The sequence below is a fragment of the Canis aureus genome, chromosome 38 (genome assembly GCF_053574225.1).
Source record: "Canis aureus isolate CA01 chromosome 38, VMU_Caureus_v.1.0, whole genome shotgun sequence".
Classification (NCBI taxonomy): domain Eukaryota; kingdom Metazoa; phylum Chordata; class Mammalia; order Carnivora; family Canidae; genus Canis; species Canis aureus.
This window is the reverse complement of record NC_135648.1, coordinates 5,691-12,188: the sequence shown is the minus strand read 5'-3', so window position 1 is coordinate 12,188 and position 6,498 is coordinate 5,691. Positions and strand designations below refer to the sequence as shown.

The window sequence follows — 6,498 nt, the reverse complement described above, 5'->3', positions numbered from 1 at the left end:
AGACCCCGTGTCCCCTGCACAGAAGCCCCCGGGCCTCCCCTGGGCCCCCGAACCCTGCTGGCCCAGCAGCCTCACCCGTCCTGTAGCGGTCCCAGAACATGGTGTGACTGCAGAACGTCCGGTTGACGTCCAGGTCGATCTGCATGATGTCCCGGGAGGAGACCAGGGTCGCCTCCTTCATTTCATGCTGAGAGACCCCCGGGAGGAGGAGCCAGCGTCAGGGACACAGACCCCGACCTGTCAGCAGCTGCCGTCCTGGGCAGGGAGCCCTGGGGCCACCATGGGAGTGTGTCCTGCAGGAACCTCCACCCTTCCCCTGGGAGGCTGTGACGGCGGGAGTGCCCATCATGCCTGCGGGGCCTGTGTGAGGGCCTGTGCCCAGCTGTCGTGGGCGGAGAGGGGACTGAGGGTCAGCCCGGGTGGGGAGGGGACTGAGGGTCAGCTCTGGACAGGGAGGGGACATGGAGGATCAACCTGGGTGGGGAGGAGACATGAGGGGTCAGCCCGGGTGAGGAGGGGACACGGGGGTTCAGCCCGGGTGGGGAGGGGACATGGGGGTTCAGCCTGGAGGGGAGGGGACAAGGGGTCAGCCCTGGACAGGGAGGGGACATGGAGGATCAACCCGGGTGGGGAGGAGACATGGGGGATCAGCCCGGGAGAGAGGGGACAGGGGGTCAGCCCTGGACAGGGAGGGGACATGGAGGATCAGCCTTGGTGGGGAGGGGACACGGGAGTTCAGCCCGGGTGGGGAGGGGACATGGAGGGTCAGCCCTGGGCAGGGAGGGACTGAGGGTCCACGGGGAGTGGACGGGTCCCACCTGGTATTTCCCGGCATTCCTGGCCTTAACCTGGTCGACGTTCAGCAATCGCAGCCACACCTGTCTCTGCACCTGGGGCGGGACCCCCTTGTAGCTGCGGGGAGGAAGGCAGTGCTGGTGAGAGAGGCCCAGGGCGGCACCTTGGAGCCCAGGGAGCGCAAGGCATCTAGAAGGTTCCGGCTTCGGCTCCAGGGGTGTCTGCAGAGAGGCTGGGTCTCCCTGGAGCTGGGCCCCATCCCCCACGAGGAGCAGGGACCGTGGCCCCTACCTGACGCTCCCTCACCACCGTCCTGGGGCCTGGGGAGGCTCGGGCTCCCAGCAGACTCTCCCCAGGCAGGGGGCTCCCCCGAGGACGGGGCAGGAGGACACTGAGGGCGGTCCCCCAGCCCCGTCAGGACGGAGAGCCCTCGGGGGCACCCAGCGCCCCACCTTCTCGCTGGGGAGGTAGTAATGCTTGAGCATTTTTATCCATTTGTCCGCGCGCCGGGTCTCCTGGCGGAGTTTCTGGAAGAGGACAAGCGGGGGCTGCAGGTGAGGCTCCAGCCATGGGAGGTGGGCGCTCGGGCTGCGTCCAGTCCCCCGCGGGACCCGGAGGAGCCAGGAAAGCACAGGGCCCGCCGCGGACCACGGCTCCGGGTCCGGGGTGCGTTCCCAGCAGCCCATGCAGCGCTGGGATGGGGGACTGGGGAGACGCCCGGGGATGTCCTGGGGGACAGGGTGCAGACAGCTGTCCCCAGACCCCCCCACGTCCTGCCCGGGGCCCAGGACGGGCTCTCACCTTGGCCTCGGGGGGGCTGGGGCCGGCCAGCTCCTTGCCCCTGGAAGGCAGGAGACGCAGAGCCCTGAGGCCCCCGGCCCCACAGCCACACACCTGCCACCCGTCTGCACCCAGGGGCCTGGGGAGGGCAGGGCTCCTCCAGGGAGGGCAGGGGCTGCCAGCGGCCTGAGGGCGGGCGGGGGCGGCGTCTGGGGGGTCTGAGAAGGGTGTTTCCCGTGGTGGGCTGGGCAGGGACCCCTTGGCGCCCCCAGGGAGTGACCTGCCCCCCTGCTCGATAGACCAGCCCGAGAGCTGTCAGTGTGGCCCGGGTGCCCCGTGACCGTCCCGCTGAGGTCCCCCCGCCTCCCCAGGGCCTGACTGCCCAGCATCCAGCCGGCCTCCCCCTGCCCCCTGGCCATCCCCCTGCTGTCCCCTGACTCCCCTCTCTGCTGTCCCCTCTGCCACCCTGGCCCATTTCATCTCCTGTCCTGTTGGAGCCCCTGAGCACGACCACCCCTGAGCCATCCCAGCAGCCACTGGGCCGTGAGCAGTGCTGAGGGGGCCCCACCTGGGGTCTCCAGCCTCCATCAGGTTCTCCTGGGGCTGTTGACCCATTAGCCTCGTCCCCTGCGACCTAGGCCACTGGGCTGTCTCCTCCCTCGTTCCCGCCCAGGGCAGCCCCCTCCTCCTCTTCCCTCCTCCTGCCTGGTCAGGCCCTCCCTCTGTGCCCCCCCCTGCCCTGGCATGGTCCCCGGCATCTACCTGCAGCCCCGCAGAAGCATTCGGGACTGTGGGGGCCCTGGCTGGGGGGTGTGGGCGAGAGCACCCCTGCGGACTCGCCCCAGACGAGGCCGTCCCCCTACCGACAGCACGCCCTGGCCCCAGAGCCCCTCACAGGCGGGATCCCCTGCTGAAGGGACTGGACAACCCCCCCCGCCGGATGCAGGAGGCAGACACCTGGGCCTGCCCGAAGCAGGCATGGGGGCCCCTCCTCTGAGTGTCCAAGGGCCTCCCCCGGGCACAGCTCCCTTCCTGCCCACGTCCCGGGTCATCCCCCAGGGTGTCTCAGCTGCAGCCCAGCGCAGACATGGCCCTCAGAGGGCTCCAGGGGACGAGGTCCCGACCTGGGGGGGGGGTCATCCTCCAGAGAGGTGTTCCTGCAAATGCCAACCCCCCTGAGATGGATGAGGAGGGGACTCACTGCAGGGGACTTACTTCAGAAAGCCCTGGTGGTCGGTGACCTTGCACAGTGACAGGTCCTGCGGAGACCCTGCTTGGTGCGCCTGCAACAGAGGGGGCTCCGTGGTGGGGACCGATCAGAGCAGGGAAATGGGGACAGGAGGGAGCAGAAGGGCTCCTCCCTCCCCTGAATCCTGAGGGAGCGCCAACCCTCTGAGATTGGCCGGGCACAAGAGGAAGGGCCTGTCTGCCCAGTGGGCGCAGCCTGACAGCCTCACCTGCTTCTACCTATCAGTGACGATCCCACCTGGGCCTGACCTGACCTGGTGACTGTGGTCCCCACCTGGGCCTCACCTGGACCCGGTGACTGTGGTACCCCACTGGGCTTCACCCGGACCTGGTGACTGTGGTCCCCACCTGGGCCTCAGCTGGACTGATGACTGATCCCTACCTGGGCCTCACCCGGACCTGGTGTCTCTGATCCCTACCTGAGTCTCACCTGACCTGGTGTCTCTGATCCCCACCTGGGCCTCACCTGGACCTGATGACTCTGATCCCTACCTGGCCCTCAGCCAGACCCGGTGACGGTGATCCCCACATGGGCCTCACCTGGACCTGGTGACTCTGGTCTCCACCTGGCTCTCACGTGGACCTGGTGACTGTGGTCCCCACCTGGGCCTCACCTGGACCTGGTGACTGTGGTTCCCACCTTGGCCTCACCTGGACCTGGTGACTCTGGTCTCCACCTGGCTCTCACTGGACCTGGTGACTGTGGTGCCCTGCCTGGGCCTCACCTGCACCTGGTGACCATGGGCCCTACCTGGGCTCCCATGACCTGGTGACTGTGGTCCCCACCTGGGCCTCACTTGGACCTGGTGACCCTGGTCCCCTCCTGGGCCTCATCTGTACCCAGTGATTGTGGTCCCAACCTGGGCCTCACCTGGACCCAGTACACTGTGGTTCACAGATGGACCTCACCTGTAGCTGGTGACTCTGGTCCCCACCTGGACCTCACCTGGAACTGGTGACTGTGATTCCCACCGTGGCCTCACCTGGACCCAGTGACTGTGGTCCCCCACTGGGCTTCACCTGGACCTGGTGACTGTGGTTCCTACCTGGGTCTCACCTGACCTGGTGACTGTGGTCCCCACCTGGGCCTCACTTGACCTGGTGACTCTGATCCTTACCTGGCCCTCACCCGGACCTGGTGACTCTGGTCCCAAATTGGGCCTCACCCAGACCTGGTGATTCTAGTCCCCAACTGGGCTTCACCTATGTGACTCTGGTCTCCACCTGAGCCACAGGTGGATCTGCGACTGTGGTCCCCACCTTGGCTTCACCTGAACTTGGTGACTCTGGTCCCCACCTGGGCTCACCTGGACCTGGTGACTGGGCTCCTCAGCTACTAATGACTGGGATCCAGGATGGACCCTTAGTTGCTACTGACACCGGGACCATCCCCAGGGTCTCACTTGTTCCTGGTGACTATGGTCCTTGTCTGGGCTGACCTGGCTCATCCTTGGCTCTGATCCCCTCTTGAGCCTCACCTGCTCTTGCAGGTATGGTCCCCCTGTCGTGGGTGTGTAGTGTCTATGGTCCCTTCTGGGCCTCACCTGATGGTACTGGACCACGATATTGGCCCTTTGCAAGGCCAGCAGGGTCTCTGGGTCCTCCTGCGTCATGCTGCAATCCAAACACATCCAAGAATGACGGCGCATGAGAACCTTCCGAGGACACATGTGTCCGGGTGCTCCCCGTGGGCAGGTCCCCCGCTGTCTGACCGGAGCCGGAGACAACCCCGTAGCCCCGAGGGGCACAGGCATCACACACGGGCCCTCACTGCCTGTCTGTCCCTTGCCTACCTACAGCCCACCTTTCCAGCCACTGTCCCAGGACATGCCGTCACGCTGGGGTCACAGAGCGCTCCCACCCTGGTATCAGGAGCACACAGGCGGGGGACCCAGGGGCTCCGGGGAACTGCCTACCTGATGCTCGGGGGTGACATCTCCCAGCCCGGGGCTGGCGCAGAGATGGTGGTGGGTGGGCCGGCCAGCGAGTGTCCCTGTGGGCTTGGGGGAGGGGGCAGGGATTGAAGGTTTCTCTTAGATTCCACAAACACACGACCAAGGGGAGAAAGCGACGGACTGGACTTCATCAAAATTAAAACCTGATGCCAGCAAGAGTGCGACCAAACTCCCCACCCTGAGGGCAGCGATGTGTGAATAGCCTGAGGGGGGCCTGGGGGAGCACGAGGGACTCCACGTTCCAGTGCATGAAGAGCAAGCCTGCTCACGGGCCAGGCAGACCCAGCGGGCACAGGGCGGGATGGGGGGTGTCAGTCACCCCTGTCGGGGTCCATGTGTCTAGTAAAGGCTGGAAAGGTCATGGCTTGGGTGCCTGCACAGCACAGGGCTTATAGGGGAGCGGGGGTCCCGGGGGAGCTGCCTGAGTTCCGACTGCAGCCTCCTTCCCTGGACGGGGGCAGCAGGGTGGCCGCTCTCACCCCGTGGGGCTGTGGAAGGGCTGTAGGAGCTGCTCACGGTCATCGCATGGGGGGTCTGGGTGTTGTGGAGCCCAGCACGGGAGGCCTGTGCCCCCACCTGGACCCACAGGCCCCACTGTGGCGCGCGGGGAGCAGGGATCAGCTGCCACTCACCTGTGACCTGTCGCTGTGTGAGTGCCGCCTCTTTATGCACTGGGGTACTGGGGAGAGTGGGAGGGTTGGGGTACTGGGGAGAGTGGGAGAGTGGGGGTACTGGGGAGAGTGGGAGTACCGGGGTACTGGGGAGAGTGAGAGTACTGGGGTACTGGGGAGAGTGGGAGAGTTGGGGTACTGAGGAGAGATGAGTACTGAGCTACTGGGGAGAGCAAGAGAGTCAGGTCGCTGTGAGGCAGATCTGGAGCATGAGTGCCTCCGAAGGTCTGCGGACACAGAGTGGGCACCAGGCAGCAGTGGAACCCGGGGGCACCACAGTTCCACCCAGAGTGGGGTCCCACATCATCACTGTGGGCAGGCGGGGTCCAATCAGCACTTAGCCCTTCACCCTGAAGGCCGAGGGTCCCGGGGGAGGGTCCTGTCCCCACGTCGGCAGGAAGGGGATGCAGGCACCCTCCCATATCCTCAGTTCCCATCCATGGGCCCTGCAGGCCTCCCGCCCTTCAAGGCAGATTGGGGGTCACAGATGCCCCCCCGCCTCTCAGGGTTCACAGCATGGGGGTGCAGTTAAGAACATTTGAGGGGCTCTTGGGTGGTTCCGTCGGTTCCACGTCGACTCTTGAGTTTGGCTCAAGTCAGGATCTCGAGGTTGCGGCGTGGAGCCTCACGTGGGTCTCGGGCTCCTGTGGGTGAGGAGTCCGCTCCAGTTTCCCCCTCTCCCTCCACCCACCCCTCACTGCACCCTCTCTCAAGTAAATCTTCTAAAAATTAACATGAAGACACGTGAGCACCTTGATCCCCTCTGCAGAGGTGCCTTTGTGTGTGTAACGACAGTGTAAATGCCTTTCACGGACCCACCGGGAGTCCTACCGGAAACCCCCTTTCCTTGGTATTTATTGATGTACAGTCGACACACAACATGACAGTAGTTTCAGGGCTACAGCTAGTGACTTGACAATTCTGTGCCTCACTCAGCTCTCCCCACGAGAAGTGGCATCACCGTCTGTCCCCGTACAAAGTTGTCCCAACAGTACTGACTCTGTTGCCAGGCTGTACTTTCTAAATTTCTGGGATTTCTTTATTTAGAA

General features: G+C 65.0%; 1 long non-coding RNA gene across 1 annotated transcript; it reads right to left on the bottom strand.

Moving 5' to 3' along the window:
• Positions 1–2,789: 2,789 nt before the first annotated feature.
• On the bottom strand, positions 2,790–4,825 carry LOC144307301 (uncharacterized). Its single transcript, XR_013374201.1, has 3 exons — positions 4,740–4,825; positions 4,368–4,437; positions 2,790–2,858 (listed from the first exon to the last, which is right to left on the bottom strand). It is a non-coding gene; the product is annotated as an uncharacterized LOC144307301 (long non-coding RNA).
• Positions 4,826–6,498: the final 1,673 nt, after the last annotated feature.